The following is a 21,254-nucleotide window of genomic DNA, read 5'->3' on the forward strand; positions in this document are numbered from 1 at the left end:
ACCGATTGCTGCATGGTCCCCGCATGTCCTGACTTTGCCCTGCATCCGTTGAGGCTGTTGCCCTTTCTGTACTTGCCCAAGGCCATCTAACCTAAAAATCCGCCCAGCCCACGCCACACATCCCCTGCTACCCGTGTAGCCGCTTGTTGCGTGTAGTGGACTCCTGACCTATCCAGCAGAACCCGAAACCCCACCACCCTATGGCGCGAGTCGAGGAATCTGCAGCCCACACGGTCGCAGAACCGTCTCAGCCTCTGATTCAGACCCTCCACTCGGATCTGTACCAAAGGTCCGCAGTCAGTCCTGTCGACGATGCTGCAGATGGTGAGCTCTGCTTTCATCCCGCTAGCGAGACTGGCAGTCTTCACCAAATCAGATAGCCACCGGAAGCCAGAGAGGATTTCCTCTGATCCATAGCGACACATATCATTGGTGCCGTCATGAGCGACCACCTGCAGATGGGTGCACCCTGTACCCTTCATGGTATCTGGAAGGACCCTTTCCACATCTGGAATGACTCCCCCCGGTATGCACACGGAGTGCACATTGGTTTTCTTCCCCTCTCTTGCTCCCATATTCCTAAGGGGCCCCATTACGCGCCTGACGTTGGAGCTCCCAACTACCAGTAAGCCCACCCTCTGCGACCGCCCGGATCTTGCAGACTGAGGGGCAACCTCTGGAACAGGACAAGCAGCCATGTCAGGCCGAAGATCAGTATCAGCCTGAGACAGAGCCTGAAACCGGTTCGTCAGACAAACGGGAGAGGCCTTCCGTTCAGCCCTCCAGAATGTCTTTCACCCCCTGCCACACCTTGAGACAACCTCCCACTCTACCACAGGTGAGGGATCAGCCTCAATGTGGGCAGTATCCCGGGCAACCATAGTCGTAGTCCGATCGGGGGATGCGTGGGACGAGCTGGCCGTCCCCGACAAACCCCCATCCGGAACCCCACAGTGATGCCCATTGGCAACAGCCTCAAGCTGTGTGACCGAAGCCAACACTGCCTGAAGCTGGGAGCGAAGGGATGCCAACTCAGCCTGCATCCGAACACAGCAGTTGCAGTCCCTATCCATGCTAAAAACTGTTGTGCAAAGAACGTCTGAACTAATCTACAGAGAGCGCAAACAAATCGACACAAAATTTAAACGGTTATTAAAATGCAGTAATGCTGCTACTTGCGCACTGCTGACACACTGCTCGGCGGCGGAAGGAGACTACGCGATAACAACTCTCAAATACTATAATACGCCCGAAATTTATGAATTAAACAATGCAAGTACCAAAAACACGCAAAGAAATTAAGAATTAAACTATGTAACAAATGAGTGAGCTAGGAGTATAAGACTTGCTGCTGCAGCTGCTTATCCAACGACGGCACGGAGTCCTTTCATTCGAGCTCGTAGGGATCCAAAACACTCGATCAGCAGTCGAGAAAGAGTCAGACTAGTGTTGTGTATGTGGTCTCCTATGCAAATGAGCCACATTTTTCCAAAATTTTCCCGATGTCGACCATGCGCATTCGCTATCCCAATCCTCACATGCTCGTCCCATTTCAGATCGGTTTGCAAAATTGCGTACAGATATTTAAAAAACGTGACAGTGTCAAGGACACTACTAATGCTGTATGCAAACATTATAGTTTTGTTTCCCTACGCATTCGGATTAGCTTACGCTTTTCTACATTTAGGGCTAGCTGCCATTAATCACACCAACAATAAATTGTATTCTCTTGCAGTCACTCAACTTAGACACCATCCCTTATACTACACTGTCATCAGCAAACAACCACAGACTGCTGCCCACCCCGTTCGCCAGATCATTTATGTATACAGATAACTATAGCGGTAATATCGCCCTTCCCTGGGGCACTCCTCACGATAGCCTTGTCTCTGATGAACACTCGCCGTTGAGGAGAAAATATTGGGTTCTATTACTAAAGAGATCTATGAGCCACTCACGTGTCTGGAAACCTATTCCATAAATTCGTACCTTTGATAACAGTCTGCAGTGGAGCACTGTGTCAAATATTTTCCTAAAATCTAGAAATATTGAATCTACCTGTTACCCTTCGTCCATAGCTCGCAGTACCTGGTATGAGAAGAGGGGAAGCTGAGCTCTCGAGTGATGCTTTATCAAACCATGTTGATTAGTGCACTTAAGCTTCTTAGCTTCAAGAGACTTTAATATATTCGAACAGAGAATATGTTCAAGGATTATGCAGCAATCGGAAGTTAGAGATACTGATCGGTAATTTTGCGGGTCCGTTCTTTCACTTTTGTTCTATACTGGAGTTCCTGCGTTTTTTTCCAATCGCTTACGACCTTGAGATGGGCGAGAGTTTCGAGATAAATGCAAGGTATGTAAAAGGTAAGTAATGGACCCATGCCATAGAGTACTCTTTGCAAAACCGAACCGACGTTCGAGTCTGACCTGTCACCTTCCTTTTTTCAACTCTTTCACCTGTTTCCCTACGCCAGGCATGTTTATTGCTATGTCGTCCACACGGTAGTTTGTTAGATCGCCAAGCCAAGGTATATTTGTTCGATTACCCTTACTTGCACGCGCAATTTAAAACTCTTGTTTTCGTTTTGCTAGCTTCAACTGTCACACCACCGTGATAAACGCGTAAGTGGATGGAAGCCTTAGAGCCCCTTAGAGATTTTACGTAAGACCAGTCTTTTCTCGGGTTCTGGGTCTGATACTTTGGGAAGGTCTGGCTGTGGATATTGTTGTATACTCTGCGCATTGATCTCTTCACATGTGCACCAATATATACTAGCCTTTGTTTGTCGCCATTTGCGCATTCTCTTTTGAACCAAGATTGCAAAAGCCGTTGCTTCTTCAGAACTTTCCGAATTTCATTGTAAAACCATGGTGGGTCCTTCCATCCTTAATTCACTTTCTATGTACATACTTCTGGAGACCACAATTCACAGTATGTTTAAGCTTTCCACAGAATTCCTATGCGTGCATCTTATTGGTATTAACTGCTGTCAGTTCACTGTGTGAGTGAGATGCTAACAACTTCTGAACTGCTGTTTGTGGCAGAAACACTCTCCTAGCCCTCTTGACTGATGTATTAACTTTCGTTCTCATAGCTGCTATAATGACATAATGATAACTGATCCCCGTCTCTTCACTGATGCTGGCCTATTTGTAGCTAGAAGGTCTTAGATACGAGGCCTGTTCAGAAAGTAAGCTCCGATTGATTGCCAAATTGAAACCACAGTGAACATCAGAAATGTTTTACTTGTAACAATTAGCTACATCTTTCAGCTACTTCTCTACGTAGTCGCCGTTCTGACTTAGACTTTTGTCATAGCGTTGTACCAACTTTTCAATAGCCTCATCATAGAAGGCAGCCGCCAGTGCTTTCCGCCAATTCTCCACGCTGGGCTACACCTCGTTGTCTGTGTCAAAATGTTGTCTTCAAAGACAGCGGTTCATGTGACCAGAGATGAAACTCAGGGGGAGACAATTGCGGACTGTATTGTGGGTAATCTCACATTTCCATTTGAAAACGATGCAGGAGCATCTTCATTGCCCCTGCAGAATGCGGCTGAGAATTGTCTTGAAGAAGAAACAGCACGACAGTTATGTAATGTTAGCTGCATAGCTTCAGGCGAAATTTCTCACCAGGCCCTCGTACTTGGCGGCAGACACTATTTTCTAGACATCTTTACGCACTCACTGCGAGCTCAGAAATGAGAAGAGCGACGTGATGCTAACTGGGGTTATACTAGAGACACTACCCAACACATCTGTGCAAAGCTTTATCGGATTTTCATAGTCGTTTCCATTTCGCGACCGATCGGAGCTTACTTTCTGAACGCCCCTCGTATTTGCATTGCGTTTGGGATGACGAACTAGCTGCTCAAGACAGTTGTCATAAAAGTGTCCGGAAGTACCTCGCCATGTTGTATGTGTGTACATTGGCAATGAATCTATGTACGTCCCAGTCTATACTCGGTAGGTTAAAGAAGCCTTCAACTAATATTGCATACCCTGGGTATTTACGCGCTACTGACTAGACTTTCTTTGAATGACTATGATACTGTCACAGCGGAAGTGGGTGGCCGGTAAAAACATGTAACAATTTACAAGGTTTCGCCTAGACCTGTTATTTGTGACCAGTAAACTTCAGTGTCACACTCAACTTCGCCCTCAGTAGAGGCAAAACTTCTGCCAACTGCAATGAACACTCAGCCTTCTATAGCGCATAATCTGTCTCTCCGATATATATTTCATGAGCCACTAAATATCTCAGAACTTTGTACTCCGAGTTTCAGCCAGTTCTCGGTCCCAAGAATAATTTAGGCGCGAGAACTTTCCAGGAGGGTAGAAAATTCGGGAACTTCGTTAGAATGCTCGACAATTTACGGATAAAATTTTGACAGTCGAAGAGTCTTAACTCTGAACGTGGTCTGACTTCCCTTTGCGCGTAACGACTGTTGGGTGTCCATCAGAGTACCTCAAACTACTGCCCAGCCTAAAAAACCACCTAGTGGTCTCTACACATTCTCTGTTACCCAAAGTGCTGCTTCCTTTTTTGAAAATCTCTTCGGGTTTGCTGCCGGATGCTAAACTCAACTTGACTCGATATTTCGGCGATCCAACTGGTCGCCATCTGCAGGAAAATGCTGCTTCTGCTGATGAGTCCCGCTGAGAACTGACGCCAGGCTGCAAATCGACGTGCTATATAGGCCACCGTTCAGTACACGGCGCATACGCCGCCCATCATGGTTGCTGCCCTCCAAGACAGGGAGGTAGCGCCGCCCTTAGTGGAACACTGCTGGCAACGATATGTCGCACTCAGGGCCGCACCGAAGAATGTACAATTTTGATGCGAGACAATACAGGATTCCACGTCTTGCTAAGAGGAAACCCATTGTCTCTGTTGATTAAAGCTACTGCCTATTTTTCCAGCTGTTGTAGCCTCGTATGATGGCGATGTTCCACACGCCTGTCATACACTGTGCGATTCGAACGGCTAATGTAGGCTTTCCCACATTGACACGGAATTTTGTACACTCCGGGTTTCCTAAGTCCCAAATCATCTTTCACAGAGCCGAGTAGTGCCCTAATCTTAGACGGTGGACGGAGCACACTCTTAATGTTAAAATTCCTTAAAATTCGTCCAAACTTAAACGATAAGCCTCCAGCATATAAGGAAGAAAGGCCACAGATCTATGTTCCTCTTCATGCACCTCCGGAAATGGTCCAAACTCCATAGCCCGACGAATATGTTTCTCCGAGTATCCACTTTCCATTAAAAACAGCCATCAAATGCGCAAGTTGTTGGAGTAAGCTGCAAATGGCATATGCTCTCCGTACCAAAGTCCTAAGGACGCCACCACGTTGGTGTGGTGGATGACAACTCTTAGGATGCAGATACAAATCTGTTTGCGTCAGATTTCGGTGAACACTGTGTCCCAAAGTACCATCTGGTTTTTTATAAACCATAACGTCTAAAAATGGAAGCATCCCGTCATTTTCAACATCCATAGTAAATTGGCTTCCTTTGTTTAGTGCGCCCGTGCCCTATCAAGGGGAGTCCTGAAAATACCAACCTGATAACGCAGATCTAGAAACCTACAGTCAAGACTGTCACAGAGTGAATGAAGCCTTTAGCTGAGACTCTCCAGTCGGTTGCAAATCGAAGGACTCCGATCAACTCTGTGAACAATGCTCATAACTGGTGCTTCGAGCCGGCCAGTGTGGCGCTGCAGTCTGGAATTGCGTGACCGCTGCGGTCGCAGGTTCGAATCCTGCCTCGGACATGGATGTGTGTGATGTCCTTAGGTCAGTTAGGTTTAAGTAGTTCTAAGTTCTAGGGGACTGATGACCTCAGCTGTTAAGTCTCATAGTGCTCAGAGCCATTTTTTGGTGCTTCGATTTCAACGCTCTACTGAGGCCAGTAATCTTCACTACTTCCGCCAGCCGCCTTGATGAATTGAGGATGGTTTCAGAATTCCTGCGTCTATCAGAAATGCAGAGCTTTTAACAACTTAAGTCGAACTACCGAACGGAAACGTGCAATGACGCAACTATCACTAATTGGCTTAGGAAATTTTAAGAATAAATAACTCACGAATCTTGAATTCTATCATGGTAGCAACTCACATTACAGAGAAATATTCTTGAGTAATAACGCTTCTTGCACGAGACATAAAACAAAAACTGATAGGAAAGACACACAATATAAATTCGAAAAGTGTCGTATATGTCTCGTGGAATCAAATCCCATAGTGTTTAAAAAAAAAAAAACGAAGTAAATTATTGAGTATGAACTTGGTGATTGCTGTTTCGTTCAGGTGCACAAGCACAGCTATTCAGGCGCGTGTTTCTGCAAAGCTGAGTACCGGTACCGTATCAGCTGTTGTCGCGGTTGTCTAACAGGATTGGCAAAAGTGCGCAGCGCAGCCGAACACGCGCATGCGCACAGCAGTGTTCGCGTTTGACTCACTCCAATACTGTGCTGCCCCAGCTGGCGCTCAATGCTGATTGGCGCAAGCACGAGGGATCACCGTATTTCGGCTCGGGTTTAGGAGGTGCCTGGACTGCAGAGCCCGTGGACGATACAAGCATTACCTGGGGTGTCCGATGCGTCACGCCAAATTCTCCGCCACCGCTACACGCAGAGGTAGCAGCCTGAAGGCAGGTGGCCGCAACCAAAAGCTCATTCAGCCGTTCGAGGACATCAGCCAGTTCCTCCTACGTCCGCACACACCATGCACACGTCCTGACTATCCCAGGAAAAATAACTGAAGAAGAGAACAATAAAAGCAGACAAGCCTACATATGCAACTTGCTAGCTGTTCAGAAGAAATCAAAACTGCCGCACAGATTGCCTGATCTTACAATTAAAAATTAAAAATATGTTGCAAACACATTAACGAGAATTTTTGCGAAAGTAATTAAAAACAAACTGGGAAAAAATTTTAGAACCAAAGAAGAACAAGGTGGTTTCACGGCTGGGAGATCATGTGTACACCATATTTCCACATTACGACAGATTTTGGAGAAACATGGCGAAAAATTAAGAAATAGGATTAAATTTCAAAGATCTAAAAAATCGTATGATTCTGATCTAAGAAAATTACTTTGGAGAGCACTACATATGGCAAACGTAAACCCTTACTTGATTAAAATAATACAACAGAAGTATAAAGATAACATTTGCGAAGTTGTTAATAAACTTTCACAGAAATTTAGAACAAGCAAAGACCTTTGACAGGACTGTTCCATGTCATCATCATTATTTAATTCTTATATAGATATTAGCCTTAGGACAGGGTCTCGTAAATGTAATAGTATGGGATTAGAAATAAGAGAGGCAGTTTACCTGCGTCATTAATGATTGCTGATGATCAAGTAGTCATAGCACAAGATGGGGAGGATGCTAACAATATGGGCAATCAACTAGCAGTAGCATACAAAACTTGGGGTTTACAGACTAATTGCCAAATAACAGAATACTTGACTAATGATTCAGATGAGCTATACACTGAAGGAAAGAAAATCAAAAAGATAAACACTCTGTTATTTTGGATCTGTTTTAGAAATTGAGGGAAAATCAGAGTCATAAATCAGTAAAAGAGTTAGTAGCGGACGGAAGGTCATTGGGATGCTTCACTCAGTCTTATGGCGCAGGAAAGCAATGAGTAGAACTACAAAATTACTATACAAATCTATATTAGAGAGTGTGGTTCTGTATGGAACGGAGACCTGGACAATTAACCTGAAGCACATTAAAAAATTACAAGCTCTAGCGATAGACTTCTGGAGAAGATGGGCAAGAGTCTCCAGGAACGAGAAGATAAGGAACACCGAAATAATGAGAATGGAAATAAAAGAAGTAATATTTGACGTAATGGATAAGAAGAAATTACAGTGGTACGGGCATGTATGACGAATGGAGGAAACCAGAATATCAAAGTTGATAGTGGAGTGGGAACAGGAGGGGAGAAGAAGAGGACGACCTAGGACCACCTGGCTCCAAAACGCTCAGCACACAATGAGGAGAATGGGCGCAGAGGAAGAGGACACACAAGATCGAAACACCTGGAGGAATATTTTGAAAATATAGTTTAAGAACCTTTATTCTTTGTATAGTAATTTCCGAGCAAATTATTATGTTGGAAAAAAGCCTTTGTAATGAGGAAAAGCTCAAAAAATAATAAAATAAATTAAAAACGGAGAGTAAACCTCTTAAATAGAAGGACGAGCTCGAGATTTAAGAAATGTACGCTGTGGAAATCACAGAGAAAGATAAATACGTAACTTGGTTCTCTGGAAATGTGAACAGGCGACAGCTGTCAGCTGAGGCATGACTGACCAGCACACTAAACGAAACGATGTTCGTCTTTAAAATAAAACAAAGAAAGAGTAAGGTAAAGAAGTTGGTCCCCTATGGAACAGTTGGCACAGAAGCACATTGGGTGTTGAGGATGCGTAGATGGGTTTCAAAATGTTGATAGATTCGTTGGATAAGCACAGTTTCGAGGATTTTGCTGAAAATTGACGTCGTACTGACAGCTCAATAGGTTGAGGTCTGTCAGGATTTGTTTATCAGGTTTAAAAAGAGGAGGTCTTTGGTTTTTTTTCTCTGTCTAGAGTAGTAACACGTGGAGAGCATGGTATTGTAAAGGAAGACAAGGGATTCGTGACAATGGGAAGTAAAGGAAAGAAAGAAGATTATTTAAAATAGGAGGTGGAAAAGTCTTGGTTGTAATTATCCTAAACAAAGAATTACACAGAGAAAAGTGGAGGGATTGAGAAGAACAGGTATGAACAGAACAACAATGATAGATGACATTAGAAGAGCACAACATACAAACAAATGAAGAAATATGCTTAGAACAGGACACGATAGGAAGCCTCCAGCTGAAACGTGACATAAGACAAATATACTAAAGAAGAAAAAGATGAAGAAGAAGAAGAAGAATAGTGCTTTCCTTGAAGTGATGTCAGGTTATGGTATCGGGACCACGTGCAGGGTATCGCTTTTTAGCGAATGCTTTTGTAATGTCTTCAGCTGGTATTGGTGTGTTTACTTCTTTTGTTCAAGTGCTGTGGAAGAACTGGAAGAATGGTGCGAGAGACGTGGTAGATACGTTTGAATATTCATACACATAAGGATCCATTCAGTAATCAGAGTGGGTACAAAAAAGAATTTCTGCAGAAACGATCACGTGTTGAAATACTTTCTATCCTTAATGATCGGTTTCGAGATTCTAGATTCTGCGAAAAAATTCTTATTTATCACCAAATATCAGATGACGCCTAGCAACATGTTCCAGCTTATACTAACAAGGGAACCTCCCCATCGCATCCCCCTCAGATTTAGTCATAAGTTGGCACAGTGGATAGGCCTTGAAAAACTGAACACAGATCAATCGAGAAAATAGGAAGAAGTTGTGTGGAACTATGAAAAAAATAAGCAAAATATACAAACTGAATAGTCCGTGCGCTATATAAGTAACATTAAGAAATCCGGGACGTAAGGTGCGTCGTGGTCCGGTGGTTAGCGTGAGCATCTACTGAACGAAAGCTCTATGGTTCAATCCTACCTGAAGTCAAAAATTTTAATTTTTTATTTTCAGACAATTATCAAAGTTCATGCACTCAAACACGATCAACTTCGCTCTCCAAAATTCCAGGACATGTTCAGATTTGCTTGGACACATGCAGGATTTGATGGTCTACACACGGAAAAATTTGAAAACGTTAAAAACGTATGTCTTGGCAGAGCACAAGGAAAACTGTGCGACTGTGAAACTGTAGCATTAATTTGTTGCAGTTTATGTGACAAACTCTTATGTTTTCATCACTTTTTTGGGAGTGATTATCACATCCAGAAGAAAACCTAAATCGGGCAAGGTAGAAGAATCTTTTTACACATTCGCCAAGTGTACAAGTTAGATGGGTCGACAACATATTCCTGTCAGGTGACGCATATGCCGTCACCAGTGTCGTATAGAATATATCAGACTTGTTTTCCTGTGGAGGAATAGGTTGACCTATGACCTTGCGAGCAAATGTTTTCGGTGCCCATTGGATAGGGACGTCCTTTCGCCTACTAATCGCACGGTTTTGCGGTGCGGCCGCAAAACACACACACTAAACTTATTACAGTGAACAGAGACGTCAATGAACGAACGGACGGATCATAACTTTGCGAAAATAAAGATGGTAAACTTTTCATTCGAGGGAAGACTTGAACCAAGAACCTCTCGCTTCAGAGCTGCTCACGCTAACCACGGGACCACGGCGCTCCTGAGCCAAAGTTATCCTTAATGTTGCCTATCTTGCGCATGGCCTACTCAGTTCGTATAGTTTGCTTATTTTTTTCATACTTCTACACAACTTCTTCCAGTTTTCTCGATTGATCTGTGTTCAGTTTTTCAAGGCCTATCCACTGTGCCAACGTATAACAAAATCTGAGGGGGGTGCGATGGGGAGGTTCCCTTGTAAGTGGGAATCATGTAGGATGGGAAATGTGTTACAGGTCCGACGAGGAGAGGTGACTGTGGTGATTTTATTAGGAAGTGGTCTTTTTGAGGGAGGCGGGATACATGGGAGTTGGGTTGTTTCCTGAGAGCCCATGGAATACTTTGTAGAGTTCATAGGCGTTTCGCTCAGTTTAGCGCAGGAATCTCCAAAATATGGCGTGCGGGCCGTGTCCGGCCGCGGAGGAATTTAATATGGCCCGCCCTCGAACGAAAGTTTTCTAAGTAGCGCTATTCTTCTTGCTCGTTTAACTCTGAGGCCAGCCCACTAGGAGCACTGCACTCACCTCAAAATCGCCTTCACAAATAACGGAGATGTCCCAGCAGCGCTCTGCTTCGAACTTACCTTCAATACAACGAAGACTGCCAAATATTTCGTTATAGACAAAAGGTAACGAACCAGTGCGTGTCGTCTCTAATAAAGTTATCGGTGTTCTTATGGCATACAGAATGCGTCGGTACTACAAAATAAAGCATGGTGCACAGTTTCCTAAATTCAAGGACTATGTGTGTTAACGTAAGTTCTAAATATCGAAACGCAGACTCCCTTTCCTATAATACATTTACAGGAAACTTGTTCAGGATAGTGAAGTCACTACAAAATGTCGGTTTATGAACTGCCAACGAAATCGTCAAACGAGGTAAGCCATTTTCTGATGGTGATTACTGAAAGAGGTGCATTTTAATTGTAACCAAAGAGCTCTTTCCTGACGAAACTGAAATTTGCGCAGTAGTTACTCTTTCAGTAAATACAGTAGGGTGTTATGTTGAAGAAGTTGTAATTATACCACATCTATTACATGGAAAGCCATCCAAGTTGGCTTTGCAACTCAGTAGCCCTGATAGTATCCTTTCTGCTCCAATCATGTTGTTTTTCAGATGGTACTAAAGAACTAGCAGATTTGATTTCCTTGCATGGTACAACAACAGGTGAGAACATCTTTCAAGGGATGGAGTTAACTTTACCTGAAAAGTAAAATTTTTCTCTTTCTCGGCTGGAACGTGATACAACAGATGGGAGGAAAAAATTAGTAGCAAATGTGCAGGCTTCGTTGGAAGATAAAGCACAGGATGAGCTATGTGACTGCTCAAGTTACATGCTAGAGAAATCAAAATTGCAATTTAACCACAGCTAATCAGAGGAGTTTGGAAGCTAGGGATCTTTGCTGATGGACAAACTTGTGATTGGCACATAATTTTAATTTCCACTGAAGAACAAATTTCATTATTACGAAGTTACGAAATAGGAATAAGAACATAAAATTTAATTCGGACTTTTGTCCTCTTCAGAGAATATACAACTGACTTCAACCGTATGACATGAATTAATATAACAAACAATATTCTAAAGATAATAATTAGATCTGACTGTAATAGGATCACAGACAGTCATCACCATAAGCCCACTGTTAAGTTCATTGCTTACGTAACCAAGATTTACACAACACTAATTATTAACCGTGAGTTACTTATAAAAAGATCTCGTCCATCCCGGCGGACAGGCCGGATCTACAAATAATTCAAGCGGCAGACAAATTCAGCTCGTGATTCAGCTTTTTCAAGACCATGCACGGCTTGATAACTACGCGACTATCTGTAACACAACTTGTAACACCATAGCTCTAATGCTGTGCTGATTTATTTTGCTTTTGTTTTATTTAATGTTACATTGCTGTGCTTCTGTAAATGTGTTTGTTTGAATAGATAACACAAAACTGTATACTCCTTTCTTTGTTAAAACTTTGATGTCATGATTTGATTGTATGCTGTGTAGCATATCTGTCATTTAAACTCTTTGTCCCATTTGGAGGGAACAAAACTTACTGTATGTAATTTTAATTTCTGTGTGAATAATTTTTTGTAGAAATGTCAATATGTGCAAATGTTCTGTTTTATCTAATGTATTTGGTTACTGTTATGTAAACTGCTGATCCTCACTTAGGGTTCTTAGTTTGTATGTAAAAGGTAGTGTGGCTCCCCTCGGGAACGGAACTGTGTAGCGCGCGCAAATTGTGATTGGCCTAGGTAGAAAAGGTGGAACAAGAGTCAGTCGGGGACGAACTACGAGTCGGGTATGAGCTACGAGCCGGAGACGAGCTACGAGTCGGAGACGAGCTACGAAACTGTGAACTGCCATGCAAAAGTTGGATAGTGCTGGTTCCGAGAGAGGTGTTTTCTGCTACTTTCCAATGCCTCGGAACTATTTTGGAATTTGTATCTATCATCGCCACCAAGAAATGACAGAGTCCAGCAGTTCTGCCTGTAATTCCACCTACCAACATGCAGTTGCCACCACATTGCGCAATCATTGCATCGGAATGCTATAATGATGTACAGTGAAGGATCAGCTTAATGGATGTGTTAGTGTCTTCAAATATAAGGTAATTTATATCTGAATTTATGTACCTACCTTGATTTTTCTCCTCGTCATAACACCTCTCAGGTTCCTCTCCATTTGAACTAAAGTGATTACCGCGTGTCCCTACTGAAATAACAATAAATCCCAGTGTTTTGCTAATCGATACCTCTTGAACATAGTAAAAAGAAAGTTAAAGTTAATGTAGCTTGCTGGAAATAATTTTCCCAGTAAAACTGCTTATTAATGTGCTGATGCCAACTTCAAAATTAAAGGTTCTTAAGATTGAGGCTTATAAAGTGTTGCGTGGTGAATGATCACATTACTGCCTGTTGCAAATCGCAGAAGGTGAGTCAGTATCTTACACATATGTTAATTTTGTCTCTCAATGTAGTAAAAGGGGAAAACTGCAGTTGTGAAAAGTTATATACTCATGTTTGCTAAGTGTTTGTCTCTCTTGTGTATTGGAAGTGCATATTAATAATATAACAGGATCCACAGTTTGTCTACTGTGTTAATGCTGGGTAACAAGTAATGGGAAGACGACTAATTATGAAAACTATAATTTCTTAATTCAAATGATAGTGAGATGCAACCTGTTTAGTGGATTCCAATTAACTTTCATTTTAAATAGTAAAGTATTTAACCGAGAGAGACTTAACCTATATCCAATTAATGATTCTGCAGTGAATAGTAATAATAACGTTATAAAGACCATTCAGTTTGTATAAGCCCTGAAAGTGATAGTGTTTTTCTGTACCTGTTATAATTTTGCAAATAGATTGTGCTGCTCTAACTGTTAGTTTCAATCTTACCGTAAACATATGTATGTGTCAGAGTTCACTGCACTCGTGTGTGACAAAGTATAGGGTGTATTAATCCATTAAAGTTACTAACAACTACTTTCTTAAACGAGAACGTTAATCTTTCTCTTGCCTAATTAGGCTGGCGACTGTTTTCCATTATCAGTTAAACAGTGCAGATAGGCAAAATTTTGTTTGTTACTGTTCAAACATTTACGTAATTCTGATTTTCATTTCCGATAAGCCACCTCCGTTAGGAACAACACGGTCAACATAACAAAATTCCTCTCAGAGGGTAACACTGCTCTGTTGCTATATACCATAACTGCTTTAACAAAATAGTTTTATTTCACAACCTGTTTCCAGTTTTAAGGTTATGGTACAGTAGCGAGCAGACAGTAGTGTTATAAACTGACAACCTAACTGAGACATTTACCGAATAAAAGAACAGTAACAGTTACACTGACCTACAAAGCTCTGCCCTTCATATTAAAAGAAATTCTAAAACCAAAACTGGGCGGAGAGCACTCTAATTAACGTATTCCGTCAAATTAACACTGCAAGGAACCTTTAAAACAAGCAGTAAAAAACTCTTGGAAGCCTTAGACTTCATAACTTCAGTATAACACTCTCTTATTGAGAATCATCCGTAGCCGATCACCGGCAGATGCAACATGCCACCGTAAGTGTCACAAATCTTCACAGGTTAACAGCAGGATATGAATCATACGTAACTTAATGCTTCCAGGTAGTCGATGAGAAGATGTCCAGCCACCGCTTCGCACGCAAACGCGTCGATTAATCAGCGTCGAACACCCGGCGCGTGGCAAAACGGCAAGGACGGAGAGGACAGCGCGGCCCAGGCACAGCGGATAGAGACGAGGGCCTGCCTTCAAAACACCTTGGCTCGTTGAACGCCGACCAGCGAGAGAGAGCTCGGCTACACGCCAAGCCGTGAAACCAAAGGTGGAACTGTCAGAGATATAAGACCAAACGGGTGTCGATGCCAGCGACGCAGGTGGAGCATAACTAGCGCAAGTTGCCACGGCTCACAGGACGTAAAGTCAGTGACATTTCCAAACCGCTGACGATATTCTGCGTTGTTCATCACGAAGCACTCTGCGCAAAGTCAGTGGATATGTCGTGTGTGATGCATCCTACACTTTCTGTTTATAATTTTTGTGCTGAGCGTACTGTAAGACCTTCAGTACACACACCATCAGATTATTTGACTGGTCGCTCTACGGGTTTAGGCGAGTGTCAGCAATATGTCTCGTGGTCTTATCGTGGCGTGTTTATCTTCTGCCGTTAGGTCAGACGATAGAAATGTCACTTGCACGCTTAGAGTAGCAGATTGACGGTGACCAACTTTAAACAGAACTTGATTAATTTTCACACACATTTATTAAAATAATAACAAGCATAAAAGATACTTAACTTGGTTCTGGATGCTATTTACAATTGACAACCCGAAGTTCCTTTGGTATTGGTACGTTAATCTTATCTCACATATATCTCTGATACTAGGCAAAAGTGTCTATATATTTATCTTCATGGCAATGTACAGGAATATGCTAATCTTATTAGGTGCAGACTGAAACTTGACTATAGACTGGTACAGACTGGTGCAGACAAATGCAGACTGGTACAGACTAATGCAGACTGGTACAGACTGGTGCAGACAAATGCAGACTGACTAATCGGAGGTCTGTACAGTCGTTATAATACCTCGTGCATTCATGTATCACTGCGCGAGTGTGATCTGTGAGGAGAAGAGGTTCTACATTAGCAGCAATCTCATTGGCTGCATTACATATTAATACGCGGATCGGCGGAAGCAGAATTTGGTCCGTCTCTAGGGCAGCGCCACCTCGTAGTGCGGAGACGGACGAGTGCTGCGCCTGCGCTGTTGTGCTTAGGGGGCCGCGCTCTAGTGGGAAAGTTGTGTACGCGCTGACTACGCGGAACTATGTACACAACAATTTTATTCAATGTCATGGACTTAAACACTGTCTATTCAATTCCTCCCTCCAAGAGGCAGAATATTCATCAAATAATTTCCCGTAACACACGCTTTTAAAGTCTATAATTCCGTCAAGGTTATTTTCTTTGAAAACAGAGAAAAATAACCCTTTGTAAGTCCTGGCAGACAAAGAAACTCTATGGAAACTAGCTTTCTTGGCTGGCGTTGCTCTCCGTTTGAATGAACTGAATAAAAAGCGTGCGACCGCTACGGTCGCAGGTTCGAATCCTGCCTCGGGCATGGATGTGTGTGATGTCCTTAGGTTAGTTAGGTTTAAGTAGTTTTAAGTTCTAGGGGACTGATAACCACAGCAGTTGAGTCCCATAGTGCTCAGAGCCATCGAACCGGCTCTGACCTTACAACCGAATAAAAAGCAGCTTGGGTAGGACAAATTCTTTGTGACTTTCACACACATATTAAAGCTTTGAGTCAGGTACTGGTACTTTTTGAACATAACATCAGATGGAAAAATTTCTCGCGCTACAAAAACAGTGTGTCGCTCAAGGGCGAACGTGGGGTGGGGGTGGGTAGAGAGGAGTAGAAAGCATGGCATAGCCCGAAGATGGGCGATGTCTACTTTGCCCTGGGCAATAGGACCGAGATTATCAGTTCGATAATGTACTGAAAGATGTGTGTGGAATGATTGGGTTGCAGAAAGGTTTAGTGTAGGAGGAGGGCACGAATTTCATGTTTTCTGATGGTATGAGTGAGAGTAAATTCATTATAGAGTAGGGAACGGGTATTTCTGTGTAGGATACTGTCTGCTGCACCATTTTCAGTCACACAGTTTGTTTATGGGTTAGGTCTCAACAAGTGTTTCGAGGCCATCGAGGATGACATGTGCTTGATTTTGGGAATAGATGACATATGTATTGAGATGTAATATGATGTGTGTGGGGTGGGTTACTTGCAGTAGGATGTAGAGTCCTTCAAAAAATGAATATTTTGGACGACTAAGTTTATGAAGCAGATGATATGATCAATGGTGGTTGGAGGATAGAATATGGAGTAAACCCATCTTTTCGCTTTTAGTTATTGTTGTTTCATCTCCCTCGTTCCATATGGATTGGGGGAGGGCTGTCAGTAGGCAAAATTCAGAATAACGTTATTAAAACTTTAAAAGATAGTAAAAATTTACGTAGCGCTAGAAGAATGAATGATTTCATAAAATAAAATACAAATGGTTAGTTACATAAATTAAAAGATAAAAAGCTGATTATTTGATTCAATGATATATACAGAGATGTATGGTTTATCTGACTGCCAGGGGTAGAGGTGTTGTGGGATTTGAAGCATTTGTGGCTATGCATAGGAAGGGGTTTTTGTGAGCGGATGTTTAATGGAGGGACTGGGGAGAGTGAAGATAGATACATTAGGCTGTGGAAGGAGGGAGTGGTAAAGAAGGGAGTCTTCACAAGGTGAGGAGGGGAGGTTTCTCCTAGATTTGGTGGGATCCATGCGTTTCAGTGTCGAGTAAGAGAAGATGGTTAAAGTTTTGTCTTGTGAGGATGTGGAGAGGAAGATTGCGATCTCTATGTTCGGCCTGTTAGTAGTTTTAGTTATTTTAGTGTACTGTGGGCTCTGCGTTGAACAGGTGTTCACGGCGTTTCCGTGTTAGTTGGGGTTCAAGTGTTAGTCTGAGGAATTTCAGTATGTTACTTAATTGGAGAGAACAGCCATGCATGGTCAGACAGAAGTTGTGAGGGTAGAAGCTGTGGGTGATTAGTCCCATTATTATTGCCTATGTTTTGCTGGTGTTAAGTTAGAAGAACTACAAGCTGCAACAGATGGAGACGGTTGAGGGGCGATCGTTGCAATTTCTTGAGGGTAGGACAGAGGGCTAGGGAGGCAGTGATATTGGTACACAGGAGGACCTATACAGGAGCAGGTGGCTTTGTCACATCAGCCATATAGAGAATATAAAGGTGTGAAGAGAGGGATGGAGCCAACAGCAGTCTGTGTTTTCGATGGTGATATAAGATGGGCGGATGGATGAAAAGGATGCAATAAAGTGGACATCATTTATTGGAACTGCGTTACTTAAAGAGACAGTCAGAATACCATCTATGGTCCTATTCATTTTCAAGGTCAAGGAAGACAAAAATAATTCATTTTCAGTTGTTTCTTTGATTGGAGAGGAGATTAAGATACTGGAAATGCTAGGATGGAGGCCACGTTGATGGACGACAAAGGATGTAGGTGTTTGTGGATCTATCGGTCAGGATGGATTCAAAAGCTATGTTAAACGCTGAGGTGAGGCTGTTGGGATAGTGGGAGAAGATGTCATTGACAGGTTAGGTTTGAGGAAGAATGGGATTGAAGATTTTTCCCACAGCTCCAGATAAAAACCTGGGACAGTGGCTAGGATATCCAAAAAGGGAAGGTGGCTCTCTTTCAGGCAGCTGTAGGTTATGCAGTTGTGACCAGAAGTGGAGTTGCAGTTTTTCTGGAGCGTCTATTGAATGCCTTTTGTTGTAACTGGAGCTATATGTTGACGTCGGTTTGCAGTAGGGTTTTGGAGCATATATTGTATTCAAACATTACGAATCACCTCTAAGGGAACGATCTATTGATACGTAATCAGCATGGTTTCAGAAAACATCGTTCTTGTGCAACGCAGGTAGCTCTTTATTCGCACGAAGTAATGGCCGCTATCGACAGGGGATGTCAAGTTGATTCCGTATTTCTAGATTTTCGGAAAGCTTTTGACACCGTTCCTCACAAGCGACTTCTAATCAAGCTGCGGGCCTATGGGATATCGTCTCAGTTGTGTGACTGGATTCGTGATTTCCTGCCAGGAAGGTCGCAGTTCGTAGTAATAGACAGCAAATCATCGAGTAAAATTGAAGTGATATCAGGTGTTCCCCAGGGAAGCGTCCTGGGACCTCTACTGTTCGTGATCTATATAAATGACCTGGGTGACAATCTGAGCAGTTCTCTTAGGTTGTTCGCAGATGATGATGAAATTTACCGTCTAGTAAGGTCATCCGAAAACCAGTACCAGTTGCAAAGTGATTTAGAAAAGATTGCTGTATGGTGTGGCAGGTGGCAGTTGACGCTAAATAACGGAAAGCGTGAAGAGATAAACATGAGTTCCAAAAGAAATCCGTTGGAATTCGATTACTCGATAAATAGTACAATTCTCAAAGCTGTCAATTCAACTAAGTACCTGGGTGTTAAAATTACGAACAACTTGAGTTGGCCGGCCGGGGTGGCCGAGCGGTTCTAGGCGCTTCAGTCTGGAACCGCGCAGGTTCGAATCGTGGCTCGGGCATGGATGTGTGTGTTGTCCTTATGTTAGTTAGGTTTAAGTAGTTCTAGGGGACTTATGACCACAGCTGTTGAGTCCCATAGTGCTCAGAGCCATTTTTTGAACTTCAGTTGGAAAGACCACATAGATAATATTGTGGCGAAAGCGAGCCAAAGGCTGCGTTTCATTGGCAGGACACTTAGAAGATGCAACAAGTCCACTAAAGAGACAGCTTACACTACAATCGTTCGTCCTCTGTTAGAATATTGCTGTGCGGTGTGGGATCCTTACCAGGTGGGATTGACGGAGGAGATCGAAAGGGTGCAAAAAAGGGCAGCTCGTTTTGTATTATCACGTAATAGGGGAGAGAGTGTGGCAGATATGATACGCGAGCTGGGATGGAAGTCATTAAAGCAAAGACGTTTTTCGTCACGGCGAGATCTATTTACGAAATTTCAGTCACCAACTTTCTGTTCCGAATGCGAAAATAAATTGTTGAGCCCAACCTAAATAAGTAGGAATGATCATCAAAATAAAATAAGAGAAATTAGAGCTCTAACAGAAAGGTTTAGGTGTTCGTTTTTCACGCGCGCTGTTCGTGAGTGGAATGGTAGAGAGGTAGTATGATCGTGGTTCGATGAGCCCTCTGCCAAGCACCTAAATGTGAATTGCAGAGTAATCATGTAGATGTAGATGTAGATGTAGATGTAGATATGTTTTGTGTGGTGTCACTGCCAGACACCACACTTGCTAGGTGGTAGCTTAAATCGGCCGCGGTCCATTAGTACATGTCGGACCCGCGTGTCGCCACTGTGTGATCGCAGACCGAGCGCTACCACACGGCAGGTCTCGAGAGACGTACGAGAACTCGGCCCAGTTGTACGGCGACGTTGCTAGCGACTATACTGACGAAGCCTTTGCTCTCATTTGCCGAGAGACAGTTAGAATAGCCTTCAGCTAAGTTAATGGCTACGACTTAGCAAGGCGCCAATTGTATCAGTGCATGTATCTTACGAGTCTCATTTGTATAGTCAAGAGAGATGTACCAAAGGAAGCATTAAAAGTTAAGTATATTCCAAAGCTACGTATTTTCTTTATAGCAGTCATAACTTATCCTGTTCCAGACTTGACGCCAGTCGGCGTGTGTGTACGCGTGCCTTTCGGCTTCCTCCTCAGTGTGGCGTGACTAGTTTGTTACGCCACAACATTTTGTCTCTGGGATGGTGCTGAGGTACTGCAAGCTAGGAGCCAGAGGTGGAAGGAAGCTTCAAAAATGGTTCAAATGGCTCTCATCACTATGGGACTTAACATCTCAGGTCATCAGTCCCATAGACGTAGAATTACTTGAACCTAATTAACCTAAAGACATCACACACATCCATGCCGAGGCAGGATTCGAACCTGTGACAGAAGCAGCAGCTTGTTTCCAGACTGAGACGCCTAGAACCGCTCAGCCACCGCAGCCGGCCTGGGAGGAAGGTATTAGTGTGCCTGTGGATTGTAGGGAATATGATGGGATGGAACTGAGGGTCATCAGGGAGAGGCAGGATGCAAGGTGCTTGGCTTTGGTTATGTTGTGAATTATGGGTGACTATGGTGCAGGAGTGGGTAGATGGGAGGAGTGTGGTCTCTGGTTACATGGTGAAATGTTTTCCAGTCCTGGGCAGTATGGTGTTGAGGATAGTTCATGTTTTGTGCAAAACCCAGGGTTTCTTAACTTTTAGAAAATCTCTTATGTGCCTTTCTAACTGTCAGTGCTCTGTCACAGATCTCCAGGAAACTTTGGCGTATGCGATGGGATATATTGAGGAGGAGGAGAGCTCCTTATGGAAGTGTGGGCCAATGGGTGTATGGGTTTCAACGGAATGTGGTGAGTTACAGCAATTGACGTCTCCAGGAAAGTTTGGCATATGCAATGGGATATATTGAGGAGGAGGAGAGCTCCTTACGGAAGTGTGGGACAGTAGGTATATGGGTTTCAACGGAATGTGGTGAGTTACAGCATTTGACAGGGACTGTTGGAGGAAGGTGGAAGCATGGGTGATGTCATTACGGAGTCAGAAGATTAACTGACGGCTTCCGATTTGGGTAGCAGTAGATTCCATGTAGGCATCCCATTTGGTATGTGAATAGTCCTGGATTTGTCTGGGAAAGGCAGGAGGAGTGGGTGCACAAGGAGGATGTGTTGTGTAGGTGGTAGTGAGTATGACAGGAAGATTGTCATTCCCATTTGGATCGAGGACTTGTGTGGTAATGCACATAAGGAGGTTAAGGATGCAAAAATAACATCAGGAATGGAACTGATTTTACA

Source organism: Schistocerca nitens, chromosome 2 (genome assembly GCF_023898315.1).
Source record: "Schistocerca nitens isolate TAMUIC-IGC-003100 chromosome 2, iqSchNite1.1, whole genome shotgun sequence".
NCBI lineage: Eukaryota > Metazoa > Arthropoda > Insecta > Orthoptera > Acrididae > Schistocerca > Schistocerca nitens.